At 43.1% G+C, this 26,292-nt stretch overlaps 1 protein-coding gene across 2 annotated transcripts in view; it reads right to left on the bottom strand.

Moving 5' to 3' along the window:
* The window catches only part of Cyth1 (cytohesin 1), a 101,406-nt gene that overhangs the window by 68,916 nt on the left and 6,198 nt on the right, over positions 1–26,292 (bottom strand). Inside the window, exon 2 of one of the 2 annotated variants that reach the window (XM_087208385.1) lies at positions 3,653–3,752. The exons of the other annotated variant lie outside the window; for it this stretch is intronic. The gene's annotated coding sequence lies outside the window, so the exon portion shown is untranslated. The remainder of the gene's footprint in view (positions 1–3,652; positions 3,753–26,292) is intronic. 2 annotated transcript variants of the gene reach the window in all.

The raw sequence follows: 26,292 nt of genomic DNA, 5'->3' as shown, positions 1-26,292 counted from the left end.
AAGTTTTAGCATCTAAAGTCAAGGCCAATTAAATGTTAAAATACACAAAACACCCTAAAACATGCCCTTTGTCTTATGTGTATAATTTGAATTCATTTCAATTATTTTCTAGGAAGTGCCATTAATGTTTGAAGAAAAAAAATAAAGGTATAATGCTCCACAAATATTTATCATATTTACCTTCCTATGTGAAGAAAATCCATTAACCGTGCCATAAAGTACCACACAACGGGGGGGACAAAAGTACTGTTGGGTTTCTGTGTATTTTGGGTTTTTCCTTTCTAAGAAGAAAGCCGACAGCATTGATGAGACATTCCCACCTTCAGGTGCAGAGCACCCAGGGGCCAGGGCCACAGTCCTGGAGCCCAGCTGCTGGGGCATCACGAAGACCAGGAGAGGCCTGGTTAAGGTGACCACGGCTTTCTGGAGGCAGTGAATGGGACCCTTGCAGGACCACCAACTGAACACAGGCCTCAGAGATATCCGAAAAATGCATCCCGAATATGTCAGAGAACATAAATTTGACACATTCCCGATGCTAAACAGGAACATCATTCTCCATAAAGACAGAGCAAAATATATGATCCACAAATAAGAAAGAAAAATAAACTTGAGGCTGAAATAAACCTCAAACTATACCTGAAAGTGGTTGCTATGGTAGTTTTAAAGGCCCTTCAAAATAGTCCAAAAAGCTAAAAATAACAAAAAACCAAAAATTTAAAAAGAAATAGACTGACTGACAGACCGAATGAATGAATGTGGCGACTCAATCTGTGCTGCCCTCTGCCGGCTAAAAGAAGAGACTGTTGCCGAGGATTTAGCTCAGTGGTCTGTCACCTGCCTCGCAAGTGCAAGGTCCCAAGTTCGATCCCCAGTACCAAAAAAAAAAAAAAAAAAAGGAATCAGAACAGGCATCACTGATAGGACAAAATCTGAACCTCAGTTACTTCCCCACCCCCAGACTGCAGCTAGGCTCTCCTTTTCCAAGATTCTATGGTGTACAAAATGCATTTATATTCTTCTCTGAACTTATTTCTATTCCTCACCATGTAGACTAGTGAAATTATGCAATATGAGATGTGATCACAAAGACCATTTCTCAATAAAGAGGCCTGAGCTCTGACCCACAGAAACTATGCAGCAACCCTAAGCTTCCCTATTCCTTGTGTCTTCTTAGGACAAAGTCTCCCCATCTTGTGCCTGCCTGAAAGCACCTTCTACACTGGGAACAGCCATTCTCCAACTGTGCAGCTGGTGTTTGTGCATATTTTACACATTATAAAAATGAGAAAGTGTATGCTGAATATGGTGTGTCCATTCAACAAAGATTTGTTGGTCTTCACTGTCCACCCTAAACAGTGTCTACCAACCTGTGCTAAGAACCAGGTTAGACAGGTGCCAGGACAACAGAGATGACCAGAACTCAGCACGTCCCCCTAAACATGGTGGCTTCCTGGAGGACACAAGTGGTGGCGGCACTAAATTAAATGACTACAAGCCATGCTAAGGCCTTGGGTGCTCTGATGAAGGCCCAGGGTGTTCCAAGATCACAGAGGAAGAACATAAAAAAAATTCCTGGGAGAATGATTGAGTGGGTGGCCAAGAAGGATAATGTTTGGGAAAATCCACAATCTTTGTAGTGTTGTCCGGTAGGTATTTAGGAGACAATCTGGAGAGATCTGCACTGTGGTACCATCTTATAGGATCTGGAGATGAACCTTTTCGGGTAAGGAGGCCCTGTCTGGGACAGGAAGGATCTTTTTAGACAGAGCTGCACAGCACAAGAACCCTGGAGACCTCGCACTGCCTGGCTCCCCAACCTCCTCTATTACAACAGCTGCCCACTGTGCACCCATACCCAGAGCCCACCTGCACTTCTGTACTCACACGATGTCATTTCATTTCATCTTTCCAAGAATCTAGCCCCCAATCTAACTTTCCTCTGGTGAACACACCCTCAGTCCAATTACTCCATTCTTTCTGAAAATAATGTTATGCCCAAAGTCCCAGAACAAATGTATCTGTTGTCTGCACACATTCTCTTCCCCACCAAGGAACCTGGAAAAGAAGATTACATGAACCAGAGATGGAGGAAACGCAGATTCAAAGGTGAAAGGATATGGAGCCTGAACAGAAAACAAGCTCCTCACAATGTTAGATGGCCTGGTAAGTTCTGTTAATACTAGCTAGAAGGATGGAGGCTACTGTCTGAGAACTGATCAGGTAAACTTTAAAAGTATGCATCAGGGCTGGGGATGTAGCTCAGTGGTGCCCTCACCTGCCTCAAAAGCACAAGGTCCTAAGTTTGATCCCCGTACTTAAAAAAAAAAAAAAAAAAAAAGGATGTATCAGCTTGCAAAGAAATATGGAGATACTTGTGTAAAAATACAGAATTTTTTTTTTTTGTACCGGGGATTGAACTCAGGACCTTGTACTTGTAAGGCAGGTGGTGGAACCACTGAGCTAAATCCCTGGCCCCAGAATCTCTTTTGAGCATCACAATTCCCTTGTGAAGCAAAGCCACCCATCCTGGACCTGCCAACACAAGCCCGCTCAGTTCCTCTGGCTCCGGTGTGCTGCTCTCACTCTTACTGCTTCCTTGGGACCCTTCCCTGTAAACTTTGCTCTGATGCCTCCCCTCCCCTCCCCAGACCTACACTCCTGCCACAGAAACCAAGCAGACACACACAGGCTTTGAAGGTAGTGTGACAAATGACAGTTCTCCACTAAAACAAGTTTATCAACCACAAATGTGAACCAGTAAGAAAGTTTTGCTAAAGGCTAGATTCTAGGCACTGCTCATTACATAAAGAAAAGATATTTATCCTAGTTTTTCTTTTTAATAGGAGATTTAAAAAAAGAATTTTCTCACTGAATAATTGTATCATACTTAATTTCTTATGTTTAAATTACATAAAAGAAAACATGTTTAAAGGTACTGCTGGAAAAAGGAGAAGTGCAGAGCGTATAAAATTCAAAAGCTGCCGGGGATTTAGCTCAGTGGTTCCGCCGCCTGCCTTGCAAGCCCAAGGATCCAAGTTCGATCTCTGGTACCAAAAAAAAAAAAAATCAAAAGCTAAACGTCCCCTTTGCTGACATCCCAAGCCCACTGATGCCTTTAGAGGAAATCACTGTCACACTTTGATACAATTCTTCCCACCATTTTCTTTTGTATTCAACAAACATACCCATATTCAGTAGCTCTGTAAGAGTTTTTTCTATATAACAGATTAAATAACATGTGCTTATATAAGTTACCTTTTTTTCCAATTAATGTGTCTGAGAGATTTCCCTGTGTCAGAGCACCTAGTTCCATTTCAGCTTTTTGGTTTTTGGGGGGGTTTTTTGGAGGGCGCAGCACTAGGAACCGAACCAGGGCCTTTCCACTGAGCTGCACTTTTTTCTTCTTAAAGACAGGGTTTCAAAAAGTTGTCCAGGAGGCAGGGAATTTAGCTCAGTGGTTCCTCTGCCTGCCTCGCAAGCACAAGGTCCCGAGTTCAATCCCTAGTACCCCCCCCCCAAAAGTTGTCCAGGCTGTGCTCAAACATGTGATCCTCCTATTCAGCCTCCCAGATTCCAAGCATGTGCCACCAGGTTCAGCTCACTTTTGCCTTTTAAATGAGTGTACCCCACAGAAAAGCCTGTGCCTTACTTTGAATTTCTTCTGGAAAGGCCTTGTTTCCACGACTGCTACCCCACCCAGGCTATCATGAACATTCTTCACCCATCTTTCTGCACCTGAGGAAATGTATCTGAAAAGGAAAATCAGACGGCTGAATTAGAGTCAACTATAATGTTCATTTAACTTTTTATTTTCAATAGCTTTATCGAGTGGCTGAAAAGTTGCTAGAACACAGAGCTTCTATTTACCCTTCACCCAGCTTCCCCTAATGGGAACATCTTACATAACCATAGCACAATGACTGAAAACAGAAAATCAACACTACAATACTAACAACTGGTCTAGCAATCCTATTTGAACTTCGCCAGTTTTCAAACTAATGCCCCTTTTCTGGCCCAAGACCCACTGCATTGAATTATCATGTCTCCTTAGTCACTTCTAGTCTGTGACAGTTCCTCAGCCTTCCTGCATTTCATGGACCTGACACATCTGCAGAGCTCTGGTCAGTTAATTAGCAAAATGTTCTCAATTTGGATTTGTCTGAGGTTTTCTCTGATGAAACTAAAGTCACAAAATTTTGTCAGGATCAGTACCAGAAGTGAGGCTGTGTCCTTCTTGGTGGTCACAGGTGCACAATGTTCATCTTTTTACCAGTAATGTTGATCCTAAGCATCCAGGAAAGGTGCATCTAACTGCGAAGTCACTGTTTGTCTTCACAGTTGGTATCTTACTGGGAGATGCTCAGTACACATACATCCTGCTCATCATCCTCTCTGCCCACTAACTTCAACGTCAATCAATGGCAGAGCACTTCCTTGGACTGATTCTTGTGTCTTTCAACCCGTCCTCATCATTTTTGAGAGCTTCCTTGGTCTCTGGCATCATGTGAATTCCCTGGCAGCCCTACTTTGTATTTTCTCTGCCAAGGCTTGGGATCAAGCACTTCCCCAAGAATTCCCAGATCTTTTTAATGAAGAATGGTGTTTAGAAACTAAGATATGGGTATGAGTGCCCCATCAGAGCAACTGTGACCGTAAGAGGCATCATTTCCCAACCCCCCTCCTAAGAGACTGTACCAGTTACTTCCACCACATACTACGAGAATATCCACTTCCCTATATTTCACACTGCTCTTTCACACGCTGGTCATCTGAGGGCTGTTTTACATTTCTTTGCTTATTAGGAATACTGAGCATGTGTTTATTGGCTGTTTCTTCTGTGAATTTACACTTTTATCCTTTTTTTATTGTTTGACTTTTACTGATTTGTAGGTACTCTTCCTATATTTTGGATAGTCATCCTTCCCTTATATGTGCTGCAAATATTTTCTCCAACTATGCTGCCTATTTTGACTTTATCTGACAGTTTTTTATCACAGAAAAGATCACTTATATAATGTCAATTTTGTTTGTTTTATGGCTTCTGGGCTTTATGAACTACTTCTGAACAAATTATAAAAGTATCTGCTCTAAAATGTATTATGTGTGTGTATATATATCTCACACATTTGAACTATAATCTACCTGTACTTGCTTTTGTTATGGTACAGAACAATAAAGGGATTGTAAACTTTTCTGAATAGGTAGTTAACAGTCATCACCATCTACTAAAATGGTCTGAAATGTCACCAGGGGCAGCACAGGGTCAGGGATCCACTGTTTAGGTGTTGATCCTGGCTCACCCCCATCTGAGGATATTTGTGTACAAGTTGCTTGCTCTCTCATTGTCTTATAGTTTTCTAATCTAGAAGATGGAAAGAAACTTTCCCACTTCATAGCATTATTTCATAAGTGCTTAAAACAGTATATACATTTAGTAACAATCCATATTAGCTATGATTATTATAAACTAAATTTACATGAAAACATTCTATCTAGATCAGTGCTGTCCCTAAAAAGTACAATGAGCCAAATACATACTTTGAAACTTTTGAGTAATCATATTAAACAACTAAAGTGACCAGGTAAAATTAATTTTAATAATATATTTTATTTAACCCAATATATCTAAGACATTATCATTCAACACATAATCAACATTAAAAACTATCAATATATTTTGCATTCTTTGTGTGTGTTACACACTTGCAGTGCATTTCAAGTGCTTAAAAGAGGTTTAGCGCACAGGACAAAGTGGGGCCAGACTATTTCACTGACTTAGTGGCACATTCTTTTAACCCTATGACACATATGCACACAGAAAAAGTGTTCAAAGAACTGAATATCTGCCCTCGATTGAGAAAAATCTCTTGGTAAATCAGGAACAGAAGAAATTCTTTTAACATGATAAACAGTGTCTATAAGCAACTCACAGTAAATACTATACTTTACGGATATCAGTGAAAATTTTTCCCTTCAGACTAGGGAAAAAAAGCTGCCCACTATCAACACCTCAATTCACACTGTCCTAGAGGGTTTTTCTACCCCAATCCCTGGATCCCTGAGAGAATTAACCCTTCATGTTCTACTCAATTAAAGAGGGCAAGAAAAACACTCTGAGGGGTTAGAAAAGGAGGAAGAATGATACCATTATTATTCAGTTGGTTTGACTGTCCATATAGAAAAGGTAGAAGAACCTAAGGATAAATTGTTAGACTCCTTAACAGAGTTTAACAAGGCTGCTAGCTACAAAATCAATATATAAAGCACAATGTACTTCAATCCACTGGCAACCAACAGTAAAGTACCTAATAAACTACCACCAATGTACATGATATTTATGGGAAAAAACTCTAAAATCTTTACTGAAATACTTGAAAGTAATGGAGAAACAAGCTGTGCTCACTGATACAAGACCTGGCACACTAAAGATGCCCGTTTTCTCCCAGATGATCTACAGGTTCAATGGCATCACAAGTCACAACCCCTGCAGGTTTTACTTGTTTATTTTGGGGATTATTCGATATTGCTGTACTTGCATCAGACAGACCAACAGAACAAGATACAGAGCCCAGAAACACCTCTCGCCAGATAGAAACTCTTGACACATGATGGAGCAGACAACGCAGATCAGTGGCAAAAGGACTGGTTTTTCCATAAGTACGCTGGGGATGTAGCCTTTCACATGAATGCCAGGAAATACGAGTGCGGACGTTCACAACAGCAGTCTCAGCAATACTGCGGAACTGGAAACTACCTAAATATCCATCAAAAAGAACAGCTGTTTTTCAATTGTGGTATATGTAAACAGTGAAACACTATATGTTGGTAAAAATGAACACACAACATGGACAGACCTCATGAACATTACACTGACCAAAAGTAACCTTGAAAACTTGGAAGAAAACTATTGGAAGAACTTTACACTAAATCCAAAAACAGTGACAATGGACTAACCAAAACAGAGAAACTGAGAACAAAGACCTCCTACATACCCTTTCCTAGGAAACTTCTAGAGAATGTGCTTTTTCAAATTTAGGACACATCAAAAACAGGAAAGATGTGGGACGTGGGAAAAGGTGATCCCCCAGAGAGGCGTGACACAGGGTGACCCCAGAATAACTCTGAAGAGAAGTCAAAACTCGCAGGCAGTATAGATTTCAGCAGAAAAATGATGAGCGTCGTCCAGGGGAAGACCAGCGTTGAGTGATGTGGTTAAGAAGACAGAAGATATTATAAACGAGCATAAGGCAGAGATGAAGTGTGTTTAAAAAAAATTAGTAATTTCAAAGAAAACCAGGAAAATGACAAATTGAGGCAATTAGAGCTTCAGGAAAAAAAAAGTTGTATAAGAAAGGTGGCGTGGTTATAAATCATTTTTGATCTTATGTTTTAAACAGAGGCTAAAATTAAAGTCTTTCCAAAGACCAACTAGAATTAGTCCTAGTTACTTAGAAGCCTCTACTATTTACGTGAAGATTTAACAATATTTGGAAAATAATTTTAATCTTAAAATGCTATCAACATGTTAAATTTCACTAAAGTACAATTCTTTAAACATAATTCATAAGCATAAAATATATTCTTTTAAAGTGTTCAATTAACACCAATGAAAACCACATTCAATGGTTTCTGATATATTTACAAGGTTATGTAACCCATACCATTATCTAATTCTATGACATTTTCATCACCCCTGAAAGACAATCCCATTCACTCCGATCCCTGGCAACCACTGACCACCTTCCATCTTGAAGGATTTGCCTTCGTACAATGTGTAGCTTTTTTTAATGTTTTTTTCATTTGGCATAACATTTCAAAGTTCAGCCATTTTTCTGTAGGCATCAAAACCGCACTCCCTTTTATAGCTAAGCAATCGTCCATTGCAGGAATACACCTCATTTTGTTTATCCATTCATTAGCTGATGGACATCTGGGATGTTTCCACTTTTCAGCTAATATGAATAACGCTGTTATGAACAGTCATGTACATTTTTATGTGGTATATAAGCTTTAAAAATATGTATGTGTATCACTTTGATTAAATAAATGTTAAAATATTTTCTACCTTTCTGAACCCCTCCTATTCCGAGTCCAGCTCCAGAGGCTCCTCCCTTGGTTCTGTTACACACTGTGCCCAGCCATAGAAATGAACCAAAGGTGCTGGCCCAGATTTCTAAGATTCACCCCTAAACACTCTGTGCATAAGGGTGCCATTCCCCAAGATGACAAACATCTGCTAAGCCAGCTTCCTGTAGCTCTAGGTGACCATCCGGTAGTCATGTCAGGTGCCCCACTAGCACAGTGTGCATACTGACCATTCCACTGGGTGATGAGCAAATGGATTCAACATAGTTCTGGATCAAAAGAAAATGTTTAAAGATCAAAGAAGCTACTTACTGGGGATTTAGCTCAGTGGTTTTGGTGCCTGCCTCACAAGTACAAGGTCCCAAGTTCGATCCGTGGCACCAAAAAAAAAAAGAAGCTACTGGTTGGTTGCTTTGCTACCAGGTAGCTTTGGGTTTGGTTTGGTTTGGTTTTAGTTTTGTGGCACTGGAGATTGAATCCAGGAGCACCCTACCACGAAGCTACATCCCCAGACCTTTTTATATTTCATTATGAGAGAGGGTCTTGCTAAGATGCCCAGGCTGGTTTCAAGCTTGAGATCCTCCTGCTTCATCCCCAGTCACCAGAGTACCCGGTAAAAGGTTGCTCTTTAACTGGATCAAAGTTACATACATCAATGTTACATACAAGTTGCAGGCATTTAATAAACACAGTATACATTTCCAAAATGATCTCTCCAGTACTTCTGCTAGCTGGAGAATACAAGGTAAGTTTCTGGAGAAGGAATAGGAGAGATAATTAAATTACTTCACTGGCCTTTCTCTTTACATCTTTTTGTTGTTTTATTTTATTCTTAAGATAGGATCTCACAATGCTTCCCAGGCTGGCTTTGAATTTGAAATTTTTCTGCCTCTAAGAGTGGCTGGTATTATAGGCATATGCCACCACACCCGGTTTATCTCTGTATTTCTAAACCAAATTTATAGTAGTTTTTAGGGTAAAAAAATTCTAGCCTTCATTAAAAGTTTTTAAAAGTTCATAAAAATTGTCATGGTGTGAAATTCTAGCCTGTTTTATGAAAGCAAAGCTGTGTGACAACTCCAACATGAGTAAGAATGGGTGGACTTGGGGAAGGGGTTGGCTTGCTTTTTTTCTCACTTTGGAGACCTACTCTGATTCACAAGCACTGCAGACCCCTGTTTTCTTACTCTCCTGCCTTACAAATTATACAGCCCCCTTTCTCTGCAAAACCACAAGGCCGTCGTTGTAAAATCGGTGCACTCCACCCAACCTCTTACTCAGCTACGAGAGCAGCTGAAGCAGTGAAGCCTGCCACTGAGACACAAGTGACAGAGGGGCCCGCAGGCAGGCACACAGAGCACAGGCCAAAGTCAGCCCCATCAAGCCAGTCAGGCAAGTCCTTGGCGTCGGCCACTGATCTGAAAACAAAACGAAGCAGAAACCCTTGTTTGGTCTAAACCCTTGCATTAGAAGGTGGGTAGTTTCAAGAAGGAGGAAAAAAACCTCTAAAACACTCTGGGGTTTTTATGGTACGGGGGATTGAACTTGGGTCCTTGCACTTGCGCAGCAGGTAGCGAAACCACTAAGCTAAATCCCTGGCCCAACAATCTGGTTTTTTCCCCCCACAAATGTCTCCAAGACTTTACTTAAACCATTGTTAAAATGTTTATTTTCTATTAAAAATTCCCTACCTGTCCCCAAAACATCCCCAGCGGGTTTAGAAGCAGTCTTCAAACTGCAGAAGCTACCAGTACCTGAAAAAATACTAAGTATTCCTACAACAGTACCAGATATTTATTCCATGGAATATTTTTCAGTCTGTTTTTTCTGTATCTGTCTAAAATGGGGTAGCTAACCAACTGCCAAGGGATGGGATGTATGGTCTTCCATGTGCCTAGAGGAGAGAGAACATGAAACAGGGCTACACACAGTGATGTCCTTGCAGCAAGCTACTGTCGCATCCAGGTGAGCAATGCCAGCAGTCTCCATAACACAGATGCAGAGAAATGCAGAAAGGCAGATTATTCTGGGATATATTTCGGAGGCAGAATGGATAGGACGCTGACAACCTGGGTAGGGAACAGGAGAGAAAGGAAGGAACGAGGGTTGATTTCTCAACACTGACTGGACACGTATGTGGACAAACAAGCTGTGTCCTATGTGGGAAAGATGGACAGGCACAGGGGCTCAGCTGCACCCATGGTGGGTGCCGAGGGACACTCCAGACATCACAGAAGAGATACCAAATAAGGCTGTAGGATAGAAGAGCGTGAAGCTTAGAAGCAAGAAGAGGGCTGGCATGCTCCATGACTTACAGCGGGGTTCTGTCCCAACAAACCCATCATCAACTGAAAGTATCTAAAGTAAATGTACTTTGTAAACCTGACCTAACCAAGTATCTTAAACATGGTCAGAACACTTGTTTCAGCCCACAGTTAGACAAAAGCATCTAACACAAAGCCTATTTGACAATGAAGTATTGCCTGTCTCATTTGATTTACTGAATACTACATTTTAAGAGAAAAATCGAGGGGCCAGGGATTTAGCTCAGTGGTTCCACCGCCTGCCTTGCAAGTGCAAGGTCCCGAGTTTGATCCCCGGTGGTTGTATGAGTATACTTCCACGCCATCTTTTTTTTTTTTCAAGACAGGGTCTTGCTTTGTAGTGCAGGCTGGCTTGAAGTCACTACAAAACCCAGGCTGGGCTCAAACTCCCAACAGTCCTCTGGCCTCAGCCTCCCAGTGCTGGGACTATAGGTGTACACCACCACACCCAACTTCATACCATTCTAGAGCAAAACAATTGGTAAGCCAAACCACAGTAAATTAGGGACTGTCTGTAGTCAAATTTTGTGGGTTTTTGAGACAAGGTCTCACTGTGTAGCTCAGGCTGAACTCTGTTCCTAGGGGAAATACACAAGGTTGGGTCCCTAAAAGCCTCTAGTCACAACATTCCTTTAACCTATTAATACACAACCTTGCTTTCTGAGTCTCTGTGAAAGAAGCCTTATTTAATGAAACTGTCGATTCACTGGCCATTGAAATCATGGCTAGAACACTACAACTGGCCCTAAGCAAAGCGTCCCGGACATACCAGTGTTCTCCCTAAGGCACACCCATCCTCTGCCCTTGTTCAAGAATACTACTCAGCAATTCCACACACGACAAAAGGACCTTTTAAACACCCAAATACAAATAAAAAGCACACGAAGAGAAAAGCAGTGCTGACAGGCCACAGGAAAGGCATTTGTTCCCTGTGTGAGAGCTGGAACAAGAAAGCTGTCACCTTGTCCCACAAGGGCAGGAAACAGGCTCACCTGCATTTTTCACTGCTCTGTGTATGTCTAGAAATGACCACAAATGCACCAATTATGCACTGTGTACTGGTTTGGGAGTTACAGCTAAATTTAAGTAAGTAGGCAATTCCCAAATATGGACACCTCAAAAAAATGGGGTCTGACTGTCTACATTTTGGAGACATCAGAGTATATGTAGTACTTAAAGCTACTCACTACATAATTCCAAATAGTCTGGTTCAATGATCTGATTCTTGGGAAGGAAACTTATTTTTAAAATGTGAAACATACTCCCCAGATGCATGAGGTTGAGGGCAATCCCTCCTCCCGCTCTTCACCAGCCAGAGGGGTAATGGTTTGCTCTCTACTTTCTGATTCCTTTTTCTGTTTCTAATTTGTTCATGGCTTGGGAGGGAAAAAAAGCTATTTATTGCTCTCTCTTAATATACAAGAAAGGGGTTTTTTTCATTTGTGTTTTATAGAGATTTTCATAGAAATTACCTAAAAACTACCTAATCGGGGAACATCTCTTCCACCCCTTACTGGGTTCTGGGGCTGTAGCGATCAACATGCTCCGGCGGCTAAGGAGGACTACGAACTCTGCACACTGAACCTGTTACTGGGACCAGGGAGGTAGAAGTGGTGGCACACCCTCATCACAAAGTCATTACACAACTAAGCAGTACACAGACCAAACATAATTCAATACAAATCTACAGGTAGTACTGTAGAGCATGAAGCTTTGTGTACTTCCAGGGCCTTCTTGGCAATAAGGCAGGTAACAAGACACACAAGAACACATCAAGAAAAGAGTATGCGTAGGGTCACTAAACTCCCCCAAAGATTTCCTCTTCCTCTTCCCAAAGTTTCTGTTGTTGCTGTTGCTGTTGTTGTCTTGAGACAGGGTTCTGCTATGTAGTTCAGGCTGGCCTTGTGTGTAGCCCAGGGTGGCCTCGAACTCTCATGGCGATCCTCCTACCTCAGCCTTCCAAGTGCTGGGATTATAGACGTGCACCATGCCTGGCCCCTCCTAAAGTATTAAGGATGTATTTGAGTGAGTCTGGATAGGGAGGGGGCACCGGAGTCACCAGGAACAGGAGGACTGGTGGGCAGACCTGGAAATGAAGGCTCCGAGAAGGCTGGGACATCCCTGCTTAGTCATGTGGGCTTTACACACTGTCTTCAGGGACTCCAGAAGCAGATCACAAACATTAATCATGCAGAAATAAAACACAGGACTGAAAATCATACACAGTAACATAACAGATTACTAAATGATTTACCACATTACAATTATGAAAGGACCAATTTCTCCAGAATTTAAATTATGTGTAATTACTTTTAACTCCTGCCATCTAACTCATCACTGATTCTTTAGAATAACCTTTCATTAAAACGTTCTTTCCAAAGTACTGTAGCTCATCTACCTGCTAGTTCAAATATCAAAACCCATAAGCAGCGTTGTTCTCAACTGGTTTTTTAAAATACACATTTAAAAAATATATCCCCACTCTGAATGGTGACAGTGTGAGTCAGGTGATGGCACATGGGGCTCCTGGCCTCCAGCGACCCGAGGCAGGGGGGGCGGGGTCAGAGGGAGAGTCAGGCCATGCCGGGCTGTGCGTCATAAACGTCACAGACAAAGCCACTGGAGGTGGAGAGAAACTTATCCAGACAGACAAGTTCTGAAGAGGAAAAGGACACACGACAACTGTCTCCTGACCTCTGTGGTGCTCCACAACAAACCCTCTTACGCAGATTTGCCTGCCCATAAGAATTATGCTTCTAAATTTCTGCATGATTTCTCTCCAATTTTAAGGAAGTACAAAATTGTGATTTTAATGCAAGAACAGAAAAAAGAAAGGTTTGCATAAGTTTGTGACTTAAGTTCTATGTTGTTTTCAGTTACAATATTTTATTGATACAAAATAACACACTTAAGACATTCTTCAACAGATTTCTATATTTACATTAAAAGCTTTTCTAAGACTTACTTTAAAGTTAGTTACATACTATTTATATACACCATTTATTGGTTTTTACCTCCATTGCATATTATGCTTAATACAACATTTTTACAGGGAAAAAGAAAAAACTGTCCCATACAACTAGCCATCCTACTTGTGGTACTGCATGACCCACGAGAAACAGAGCAGCTCACACAGTGACATGGACAGAAGCACTCACAGCAGCTTTATTCACAACCGCCCCAACGGCAGCTCGTGCACTCACTGATAGAAAGAGAGGACGTGGGACAGCCACATGGTGGGCACTACCAAGCAGTAAAGGAACAGCTGATGACACCAATGACTGACTTTTAAACGTGTCATTCTGAGTGAAAGTCAGACGCAATGGCATAAGTATTGTATAATCCCACTCATGCAAAATTCTAGGAAATGCAAACTAATCTATAGTGACAAAAACCAGGTCAGTGATAGCCTAGGGTGAGGGGCAGAGGGAAGGATGGACATCAAATATCTTTTCAAGGCAAAGGAGATGTTCTTCATGTTGACTGTGATAGTTTCCTTGTTATACAAACCTGTGAGGTATATTTCATTAAATTATGTGCTTTAGATGCATACAACCTATTGTGTGTAAATAGTATCTCAAAAAAGTTGAATGGGGTGTGGGATATTAAACTAAGGTCCCTGCACACACGAAATAAACATGTTTTCTATTACTGAGCTACATCCTCTCAAGCCCCCAAAAGTTAACTAAAAAAAGAAAAACAACTTCAAGAAGGAGCTGGGCGTGGTGGCACGCTTTTATAATCCCACCACTCCGGGGGCTGAGGCAAAAGGATCCCAGTGAGTTCGAGGCCAGCGTGGGCTACATAGTGAGTTCAAGGCCAGTCTGAACTACACAGCAAGACCCTGTCTCAAAAAACCAAAACGGAAACAAAGCTACAAGAAGGAATAACCTGTAAAGTTTGTGGAAATAGCCATGAAACTAATGTACTCATTATCACTCGTTTAAAAATCTGAAGTGTCACTGTTAGTATCTTTAGTTACTGTTGAGTGTCTGAAGTCTTTGAGAGCACTTGCTGATGACAACAGTCACTCACCAGACACCTGTTAGGTGTCAGACACCAGCCCTCCTAAGTCAGAGCCACCTTCATGACAGCCCCAGCACGTCCCACAATAAACAGATGCAGGTACATCCCTGCCACTGCTCCGATTCCGAAGGAAGATGTCCCTTAGAGAAGAAGATGATGTGCCCGAGAGATCAGACAGTACCGTGTCAGAGGCAGGTAAAACTACAACCGAGTGATGAAAGGCCCATAACAATGAATCAAAAGGACAAAGTCACCAAGTAGAGCTGAGAGAAGTCACGAGGCTTTTATCAACCAGGTGTCCTGAACAGGCAATGTCTTCCCTACACAAATATAAAGTAATTTTGAAACCTCTCTCTCAGAACTTGATCATGATATTTTTTGCAGACTCATTTTCAAAAGTGTTTAATGCATTTTTGGGTACACAGACATCTACAAAAAATGCTGCGTTGGTCACAAGGGGACATAGGAATGCTGAGAAGTTAGGAAAATTTCAACCACAGTCCTGTGTTCAACAAACACAGCAAAAATTACACAAAGATTATTCACAAGGTGGAAAAACAAATGACTTTTCACTGTGACTTTAACTCCTAAGAAACCCTTGTCTAAATTCAACAGACACATAAAATTGGATAGAGCATTCACTGCCGGGAGGAATGAGCTTCCTTTCTTGGTTGAAGTTCAAAGTTTTCCTTTTCTGCCTAGAACTTAAGGTCCCTGAGAGTTCTGTTCTGATCTGAATCTCAAAGGCTGTGGAACACCCACCTCATATTATGTATCCAATCAATATCTGTCGAGGGCTAGCACTATCTATCTCTCAGTGGTAGAGGACTTTCCTAGCACGTACAAAGCCCTGGGTTCAATCCACAGGACTGCAATAAACAAACAAATAAACAAACAAACACACAAATATCTGTTAAGAGATTTTTTTTTTAAATGGCCTGGGAAAGAAGCTGCTATAATTTTGACTAATACCAACATGAGACAAGGTTCTTAGAATGGAGTTCATCCCACCAACCTAGAGAAAACATTTTAAAATTACAACAAAAAACTATGATTAAAAAAATTCAAAGCCAGGCGTGATGGCACATGATTGTAATCCCAGCACCAAGGAGGCTGAAGCACCAGGATCACTTTGAGTTCAAGGCCAGCCCAGGCTAAACAGTGAGCTCAAAACCAGCCTGAACTATGTAGCAAGGCCCTGCCTCAAAACAAAACAATTCAAGGTTGGGAAAGGGATCGATCTTATACTGCACATCACTTACTGGTATGAAATGTAAATTGACAGAACTTTTCAGAAATTCATTTGGTAGTGCACACTGAGACCAAAAAGTTAGACTCCCGGCCCAGTGGGTCTAATTACAGCAACATAGCCTTTAAAAAAAAAAAAAAAAAAAGGGAAATGCAGACAAAGTTTTACCAACAGGAATGTTATAGGGTTACTCATGACAGGAACAAAGTGGAAAGTGCTGAATATGGACAAGAAAGGATGGCTAATTATGACACATCCATACGTGCCGCCTTTGGCTGAGGCTGCTCACCATGGACCCCATGTACTCCTTCGAGTCCTTACCAGGCAGGCCAAACTGCAGAGCATGGCCACCTGTTGGTAGCTAGCAACTAGGATCAAGAACCGCCCAGGTGAGCAGAGGAGGCCTGACTGGTCTGCTCAAAACAACCAATGCACACACAGCCACCACCGTCTGGGCCTTCATGTCCCCAAGACCTGGGGTCAGGGAGCAGAACTACCGCCACATGCTGGGTTGTGAGCCTGACCTGGCATCTGTGTAGACATGGCAAGCCAGCTATTTCCTGGTGTCCTCGTCTCTGGAGTCTTGCTCCTTGCTGAACTCCGTGAGGAAGGGATATCACTAATAATTATGTTTATATGAATTTTAATGGCAGAGAAAAACACATTTTTAAAAAGCAAATTACAAAATATTCCACATCTCACATTTTCCAGAAAGGAATTAAGACAGGTGAACATGTAGGGCTATACATGGAAAAAAGACTGAAGGGTGACCAGGGCAACTGTGAAAGGAGACAGTTATGGGAGCTCATACACTCTTCTCTTTACTTCTGCACACGTCTGAAATTTGCCACAATAATCATTTTTCACCAGGTGTGGTGGCGCATGCCTGTAATCCCAGCACTCGTGAGGCTGAGGCAAGAGGATTGCCATGAGATCAAGCCCAATCTGGGCTACATGGTAAGTTCAAGGCCAGCCTGAAAGACATAGCAAGACTCTGTCTCAAAAAACTAATCAAAATCATAATTTTTTCAAGGCTTGTAAAGAAGACATAATCCCAGCCAAGCCCAGCACACAGCCTGCAGTGCCTTGTCTCCAGACTATCACCTCACCAACAGCCCTGAGAGGAGACAACTCCAAGAAGCCCCCTGGGCAAGTGACTCAGCCTCACTCTTCGAGGGTCTCTGGTGCCAAGCGAACTGTCCCAGCACCCAGCCTCTTCTTGGTCCAAGGAAGGAGGTGGACAGCTCTTCTGGGCCACTTCCCCTCTGCCATACACCAGGGCTCTTGGCTGGCACCTGTCCAGGGGCTGCCTAGCAACAACAGCAGCATAAGGGGAGGTTCATCTCTTCAAAGGAACAAAACAGAAAACCGCACAAAGACACTGGAGGAAGCTAAAGTAGGTGGGCTGATAAATTGGTAACTACAATATAATAAAGGAGTTTTTAAAAATTCAAGCTTGGTTATTTTTTGCCTCTTTGATCTGTTGAGCCTCTTCATAAAAACCTCTGAAAACCCAAAATCCTCTAAAGGGAACACTGAATGGTCCAAAACACACGTCAGCTGGAGAAGGACATTCTGCACTCAGCCACCCGTCTACCTTCACTGCTCAGCACACCCTCCACAGTCCTTCTGTACAACCAATGCCCAAATACTGGAACCTCCCTGACCCAGCTGGCCAGAGCCAGGGCCGGAATGTACTACAGTCTCACCTCGAAGAGAGCAGGCTGAGGCTCAAAAGGGTCTTCTACATCTGGGGTTCCCAAATTTAGAAGCCTTACAAATATGTATGTGTGCACAGGGTGCCTCAGTACTTGCGTTAACTGGTTCCAGGAGGCATAACGAGCACCAAAACCGACGACTACCAAACACATTGTTTTGGTTGGAAAGGGTAGCAAATCATGAGGTGATCCACACCAGCAAGTTCTAGCTTGTTTGTCAAGTTCCAAACAAATGACGACTGGGACAAAATCTTTCCATCAAAACATGTCGCGTATCCAATCCAATGAGTTTCAAAGCAATCCAGTACCAAAGTATGATTGCACATGTATGTGTGCCTGTGTGCACATGCATTCCTAGATCCTGACCTCGAAGGTCCTGGTCCATTAGATATGGCTAGAGAAGACACGCAGAAAAAGATGCTTTTGAAAAAAATTTACCCAGGTGATTCTAATAAAGCATGGGAACTACTATCTCAATACAAATTTACCAAGCTTCATGTGGTGGAACACACCTGTAATCCCAGCACTCTGGGAAGTGAAAAAGTAATTTCAATTTTCACAAAGCTGAAGGTTTGCAATGCCCAGCACTGAAAAACTAAAAAGAGTTACTGATACCAAGTAAGTCAAATGACATCACTTCTCAAAAGCAAAATTGAGGGCTGGGGATTTAGCTCAGTGGTTCTGCTGCCTGCCTCAAAAGCAAAAGGTCCCGAGTTCGATAACTGGTACCAAAAAAAAAAAAGCAAAATTTATCTCATTATTCAGCCCCATCATTTTCAAAGAGGCTACAATATTTAATATTCATCTTATACTGTCCACACCTACCTGTAACACAGTAGAAGATATACATGCCCAGCCCCCTTTCTGACACCATTCCCTTCCTGGGTCCAGGGCTTAGTTTTGTTGTCAGGGTTTGATCTGAATCCCTTATAAAGGCTGCAGAAATTTTCCTGCACATGCACAAATGTGAGCTGATAAAGTACATTTCTTCATAAACAGGATATATTTTGAGCAACTGTTTTTTCACTCAGCATCATATGGTCATTTTCACACCTGTGGTTTTTAAAGGCTCACCTAATATTCTACAACATAAACCTGTAATAACGCAGTGAACCATCTCCAAAATGATAATGCTGAGTGCGCTCTAAGTTTCTATAGCGCCTCCAGCTGGGAGTAAATATCCTGCTCATATAATGACCACCTCTGGCCTTTCGCTCCAAACTGATTTTTTCCAAGGGTGATGAACTCCCTTAGGAGTTTTGCTAGTTCTGCTCCAGGCAGGTGAGGTGTGACCTACTTTTATGCAGAAATCAACTGACCTTGAGGATATGATAATATAGTCAAGTAAAACTACTCAAACCTCATAAGATCTATTAAAGCCTCTTTAAAAATCATGTGATTTTTAACTGTGCTTTTCTCTATAATGGATTGTTAGTGTAAAGTTACTTACATAATTTCCTTTAAGTAGAAGTTTAAATTCCTCATAGTAGGGTACAAAATACACTTTTTTTTTTTTTTGGTACCGGGGATTGAACTCGGGACCTTGCGCTTGCAAGGCAGGTGCCAGAGCCGCTGAGCTAAATCCCCGGCCCAAAATACACATTTTTATGTTTAAGAAAATGAGAGATTAAAACAATGGGAGATTAAGGAGAGAACAGTCGCATTTATCCAGAAACTTACTTTTCTGTCCTTTAAATCTATTCAGGGGGAAATTAAACCAACAGAGCCTCTCACACAACCCTGAGAAAGAGTAACAATATCCAGCCTGCTTCCTCTGCAAAAGACATCCATCATGTGACCGGGGAAAGGCAGATGTCTGGGAAAATAATCACCAAATAATGCCTTGCCAATATCTCCTTCTGAGTGTCGAGCTACTTTGCCCTATCAAAAGCCATTGTTGAGGCATGTTTCCACTACCTGAAAACAGGAAAAAGTATCTTTACTCTCAGAGTACAAAAACATTCCTAAAACCGCAGGCACAGGGCAGCAACAACATAACGCTCTGACTCAAGAAATTCTCTGACCCAGTAATCTGAAGACAAACAGAACTGCTGATAGAACACAGGCTGCAGGGGTCAAGGTATGCTGCTGCTTTTGCACATGGCTTCCCTTCCCCTAGAATTAGGAAGGCTCTTCTAAAGCTAGACAAAACCCACATCAATACTTGGTACCCACGCAACACACTTCCTTCAGATGAAACAGACCTGCAGAGAGAATTTAACTGCTTGTCCTCACCAGAAACTTCCAGGGGCAAAAACACCAGGCTATATGTGGTTGGTAATATAATGAGCAATAAAGACATTGACACCCTAATCCCTGAAACCCGTGAATACATGAAGGCAGCAAACAGAACTAAAACTGCTAGCCAGCAGACCTTAAGGGAGTCAGATTAACCTCAAATATCTGGGAGGGTACAAGAGTCCTTACAAGAGGCAGAGAGTGGCAGGAGAGTCCCAGTCAGCACCGAGGATGGAGACTCCACCAGCCAGGGCTGGCTTTGAAGCCGAGCAGGGGCTGTGGCCCCGAGAATGTGGAAGGCCAGGAAGCAAATGGTCCCCGGGGACACCGAAGGAATGCAGCCCTGCCGATACCTTGATTTTAGCCCAGGGAGACCCACTCCCCACTTCTGACCTCCAGATCCGTACGATAATAAAAGCATGTTCTTTTAAGCCACTAAATTTGTGATGCCTTGTTAGAGCAACAATTAATTTACACAGTGGAGCCACTTCTTTTGTCTCTCTATAGTGTGCTGAGGTCCAAAAAAGAAACCCAAGTGAAGGCAGCATTCTACGAAACGTCCACACAGCTGCTCTCTTGGTTTTGTGCTTCTCTCACACACAATCCCCAACACACACACACATCCCGACCCAACTACAAATGTTTAATCTCTTTAAAGATGCATTTGTCAAATACTTTAATACTTCCTAGATTAAAGTGGACTCACACCACAAATCATCTTAACATCGATTATATCAGCCCCTTTTAAATAATTTATTTGCTACACTCATCTTTCAAGCATAGAATAATCACGGTTTTCAAGTAAATGTCTATTTTTCAAAAATTTGCACTGAAGCCCTGAAGGCACAGAAAGCATCTCCATTATCCTGCTACAAGTCAGTGGTAAGGAACTTGACAAGTTATCCCACAGCCAGCTACAGGGAGACCAGGCCTCCAAGCAAGCACAGAACAGAAAGAGGACAGGGGCTTCACATGAAGTAAGAGGCCCAGCTCCAATCACCACTCACAGAGGCCTTGAGCAATGCTAGTGACCTTAGTTTCTATTATCAAAAACACGTGGGAAGGTAGTCGTGGTGGTGCATACCTGTAATCCCAGGAGGCTGAGGCAGGAGGACGGCTGCAAGTTCAAGGCCAACCTGAGAGACACAGTGAGTTCAAGGCCAGCCTGAACTGCATAGCTGAAGCAAACCTTAAAAAAAATAAAACCAAGTCTCCCCGACCTTAAGCAGTTCCCCCTCAGACCTTTCCCCTCCTTGTGCCTGTTGTTAACTTTGTTACTGTACATAAGGTTTTAAGACCCCTTGCTTCTGTAAGATCCTTTCTTCCACCAAGATATGCTAAGGTGCAAACTGTCACTACTTGATACTACACGTGATCTTAGCCAAAGAGCCAAGAAGCTGTCACTACTTGATTAACTGCATTTGTCCTGCTTCTGGAAACCCGCCTGTCCATCCACCAGTTTCATACCACTAGGGAAACAGACCCCTTTGACCACACATATAAAACTAGAGCCCTTCTCTTTGTTCGGGGCTCAGCCTTTGGATATAAATCCACTGGGACAGTACACACCTAAACAAGTCCCTATTTCACCCACTGGGCTCTCCGATCTCAAATTCTGCAACATAGGGAGACCCTGTCTCAAAAAAAAAAACCATTGGAACTGGGTGTGGTAACCTATTTCTACAATCTCAGCACCCTAGAAGGCTGAAGCAGGAAGATCATCCCTCTGAGCCTAGCCTGGGCAACTTAGCAAGATCCTGTCTCAAAATAAAAAGTAAAAAGAGCTTGGGCTGCTGCTCAGTGCAAAGGCCCTGGTTTCAATCCCCAGTACCACACACAAAAAAAATTAAAATAAAAAATGGGGAAGTCTGGTATGGTGACACACAACTGTAATCTCAGCACTCAGGAAGCTGAGGCAGGAGGACTGCCACAGGTTCTAGGGCACCTTGGACTACAAAGTGAGTTCAAGGCAGGCCTGAACTACATGGTGAAACTCCTGTCTCAAAAACCAAACCAAAACAAAACAACAACAAAAGCAGGAATGTAGCTCAGTAGATCACTTGCCTAGCATGAACAGGGCCCTGAGTTCAATCCCTATTACTGCCAAAAAAATTTTTTTTAATAAAAATTTAAAAGATGGATGGGGGAAGAGTATAGACTTAAAGATTCAGTCACCAAATGCTGATGGCCAGTGTGCCCAGGCCCCAGGTCTGTTTTAGTCCCATGGACTGTGTTAGATAAACAACAGTGAAGATTCCTGCCTCAGAGCTTCCACCTGCTAGAAAGCCCGTGCTATTCCTAGCATGGCTCCAGGGAATGAGAGCTAGGAGGGAAACGGGAGAGAGAGCTGGGCAGGTCTTAATGAGAGGATGAAAATCTGAGCAGGAGCAGACGTGGAGGACAGCACAGAACTTCCGCCAGAAGGAAGGGTGGTGTTGCTCCAACCACGTGAGGCATTTTGAGCAGGAGCCAGAGGGGAGGCAACAGCAGCAGATCACCTGAGCCTCCCGAGGCACCACAGGCCCAGGGGCCTTGCTGGTGCACCCAAGACACTCCCCGGAAGTCCTGGCTCCTTCTGAGTTAGGTCAGAGTTCAAAATGGAAGAAGCCTATTTCCATAACTTTATAAAATAATCTTCCAATTCTAACCCTAACAATCTTTTCAGAATTTCATTCCTCCATGCTTTGTCACTACAGTCTGGACAAAGGGAAACTAAGATTTCATTGCCAAAGATACAGAATAGGTGAAGAGGGGAGGGGAATAAGAGAGAGAACATGTGAAGAAAAAACATATTCCCAGTTATTCAAGAGGCCAAGGCAGGAGGATCACAAGTTTGAGGCCAGCTGTGTAAACTCAGTGAAACCCTGTCTCAAAATAAAAATTTTTGAAAAGGGGTAGGGATATAGCTCAGCGCTCCCTGGGTTCGATCTCCAGTACCACTAGCACCAAAAATAAAAAATAAATTTCAGAGCCGGGGATTTAGCTCAGTGTTCTGCTTCCTGCCTCACAAGTGAAAGGTCCCAAGTTCGAACCCTGGTACCAAAAAAAAAAAAAAAGAAAGAAAGAAAATGACTAATTTTGGGCCAGGGATTTAGCTCAGTGGTTCTGGCACCTGCTTCACAAGTGCAAGGTCCTGAGTTCCATCCCCAATACCAATTAAAAAAATTTAAAAAATACATTTCAAAAATATTATCTGGGAGCCGGGCGTGGCGGTGCACACCTGTAATCTCAGCACTTGGGAGGGTGAGGCCAGCCTGGGAAGCATGGTGAGTTCAGGGCCAGCCTGGACTACAAAGAGAGACCCTGGCTAAAGAAAGCAGAAAAAAAAAAAAAAACAACCAAAAATATTACCTGGGCCCCAATGCCTGTTATTGACCTGCAGAGTTGCGGTCCTATTTGGGGACCGTTGGTGACCTGTCCCATGGTTGTATCCTAATGAGACCCTGCTCAAGAACCTGCCTCTCGCTGGACAGAGACAAAGCTGCCACGCCAGAGCCGCAGCTAAGCACTCTGAGGGCCCCGTAACTGCCGGGGTTCTGTTCCATTCCAAATGTGTGCTTCCCACAGCCTTGGTGTAATCAGGAAGGACGGGAAGGCCAAGCAGTGCCATGAAGAGGCGGAGGCACACAGGGAACACTTCTAAGAGGCAGGTCACCAACGCTGACCTTTACCCCGGTTACCTGAACCTCTGGCAAATTCTAGTTGCCCAACCACAAAACTTGTTCGGGCTCCAGGTCTGATAAGCCAACCTGTTTACCAGAGGCCCTATGAGAATGCAGGATTTCTAAAGCAACTTCGGAGAAAGAAACTGCCTTTACTGTGATCCCACAAACTCCTCAAACCTTGACCCTAACATTAGGAACAACTTCCAGTATAAATCATGCAGTAACTTACAACACACCTGTAACCAAAAACTACCCAAACAACATCAGGACATGGAACACTGAACGCAGCTCCAGAAGAAAGACTAATTTTAGAACTCATATGCACAATCTATTTATATACATAAAAAGGTATATAAAATAAAGCATATGAGCAAATGAAGAGGGGTGGGAAACAATGGGAAATAAAAAATGAGCAGGCAGTTTAGAGAAGTGCTGGCCCTGAGACTAAGCAATCCAGGTCCTACTGCCAGCTCTGCTACTCATCAACCCTGTCACTCTGTAGAACCACCACCTTTCCAGGCTGTTTCCTCACCTGGAAAATGGGCACAGCATTTGTCTCTGCCACAAGGATAATGGTGAAGATTAAGGGAGAACTTGGGAAGAATGACAGACAGTGAACTTCATGCACCACATAGCTATCTACTGCAGAAGCAGATCCGGGGGCAGGAACTCCTGCTCTGGAACACTCGCCTCCTCGGACCCAACAGTTGGACGGATTATTCCAAGTTCACCTCACCCAGAACACAGTGAAAGCCAGGAGGCTCCAGGCTCCAAGGCATTTGTTTATTCACCACACAGTACCAGTCATATAGTCCTGAAATCTTCAACTTACCAACCCTCCCACACCATGAGCATCCTGAAAGCAGGGCCCGGATTTTGAAACATCTCACAGCAAGTGTCCTGACAGGCTAATTTTAAAAGGCTGACTAGATGGACAAATGGATGGATGGATGGATGGATAAATAAACAGACGGCAAGAAAAGAGAAAACAATCGCATTTTTGTCAAGCCTGCACAACTGGGTGCTAAGTGGGTAGTGATGAAAGTGATGATGAGGTTGGAGCACCCTGCAGGGGTCACCAGACCGGAGAGGGGCATGAGCGCTCCTTGGACACCCTGACTTCAGACATGACAATGGGACATCCAGAAGAAAGCATCCAGGAAGCCGCAGAAGGGGGCCAAAAACATTCTCTTAATTTCAATCACTAGGGCTCCTGGAAATTGTATCTCAGGGAGTTAGAGAACACTAGAGAAAGTAACTTAAGCTGAATAGATTCTAAAAGCACACACAGTCTGCAGCTGCTGTATACAGGACAGACAAAATGAAATACAAGTCCACTCCTATTGGAGTTTTAAAACATTGTATATGAACACTTGAATTCCACACTGGTTTAAAAGAACTTTCAAAATGTGTTATTTTATTTTTTGTTGTTGTTTTTTGAAACAGGTTCTCACTATGCATCCCGCCTGACTCAAACTCATAGTGACCTTCCTGCCTCAGCCTCCCAAATGCTGGGATACAGGTGTGCACCACCACATCCAGCACAAAGTGTGTCTTTTTCAAAGATGCCATAATAGTCCCAAATCACAAACAAAAAGCTCTCCGATCTGCACTGCCTCCCAGCTCTTGCTGCCCCCATACCCCATCACAGTTCAGCTCCCTGATGGGTAAGCACACTTACCTCCAAACCTCACCCCTCAGTGGCCTGTGCCCACAGTGCCTGCAGACTTCTCAGTCAGCACACGGCATCGCCCCCTGACCCGGATCCTCCTACTCATGTACTGATGATCTCTTGACTCCCAGGTTCAAATCCAACCATCCGAACGGGCCTCCGTAAGTAGACATTCTGTAAGAACTACAAAGCCTCTGCAGTATTTCCAAGGCTGAACTAGGTTTTAATCAACCTCTCCAAGAGTCTGGGACCTCTCCAAGCGGTCATCCAAAGACAGAAACCTGGAATCACCTGAGACCGTTTCCTTCATGTCCTTTCAATGTCATGCGTCCCACTCAAATACTGCCAACTAAATCCTACTAATTTCCACTGTACTTGCTCTCTCCTTCTTCCACTCCTATTGTCCCAATCCAGGCCCTCACCATCTGTCCCACTTGGAAGGTCATGGCAGTTCCTGAAGGGACTCTGCACTGCCAAATGAACCATACTAAGTCAAAGAATCTTTCTAAAATGCAAAACATGGCCATTAAACCCTCCTGAGGATTAAACCCTCCTGTCTTGGTGGCCCAAAGAATAAGTAAATCCTTAATGACCACCCTGAAGCTCCTCGTGGCTCTGCCCCTTCTTCTACCCTGCCTCTGGCCTGCTCCCACAGCCTCGCACACGGGGCCATTTGCAGCTCTCCAGGGGCCATGTCACTTCACCCCCTCACCTCTGAGTATTCTCTCTGCCTGAAATGTACCTGCTTGCTATGTTCACCTAGTTAACACCAAGGCCAGGAAAGGGTGTGCTTCAAGAAATCTTGAAGACAGAAAAAAAAAGGTGGCCCACCTGAGCATACTCCAGTCAGGATACTAAGCTTTAATCATACAGAGAACAGCCAATATGCATCCTTTACCACAGAAGCAGAAAGACATGATGTCATATCCTCCTGATAATGAAGAATGATGAAAATCCCCTACTACCTTTTCCCCAGATCGTGTGTTTTATGTTCAATGCAAAGAGAGAAGCAAAACAACATTACCAGCAGTTTGAGAGGATGTGGGATTCACTTCTTGAACATTTCTAAATAACTTTCCACCTACTCCAGGCCTCTGTTATTGCAAATGAAACTAAGCAACAATAATTAAAGAGACAACCAAGAAGCAGCGTGGAGATAGAGCACCCTGACAGGTTCGGGCAGCTTCCTTCAGAAGCCCACTCTGCAGGACTTTTGATCTTGGGGAGTGCAGGTAGAAGGATGCGCTGTGGAAGGAAATGCCACCAGCCATGGGGCTCTCAAGCTGAGGCTTCCCAAGCTCTGCAGCCATCA

The sequence above is a fragment of the Heterocephalus glaber genome, unplaced genomic scaffold (genome assembly GCF_053883595.1).
Source record: "Heterocephalus glaber isolate CG9 unplaced genomic scaffold, H.glaber_assembly_v1.0 deba00000937, whole genome shotgun sequence".
In the NCBI taxonomy this organism is placed as follows: domain Eukaryota; kingdom Metazoa; phylum Chordata; class Mammalia; order Rodentia; family Bathyergidae; genus Heterocephalus; species Heterocephalus glaber.
The sequence above is the reverse complement of the archived record's forward strand: the minus strand, read 5'-3'. Positions and strand labels throughout refer to the sequence as shown.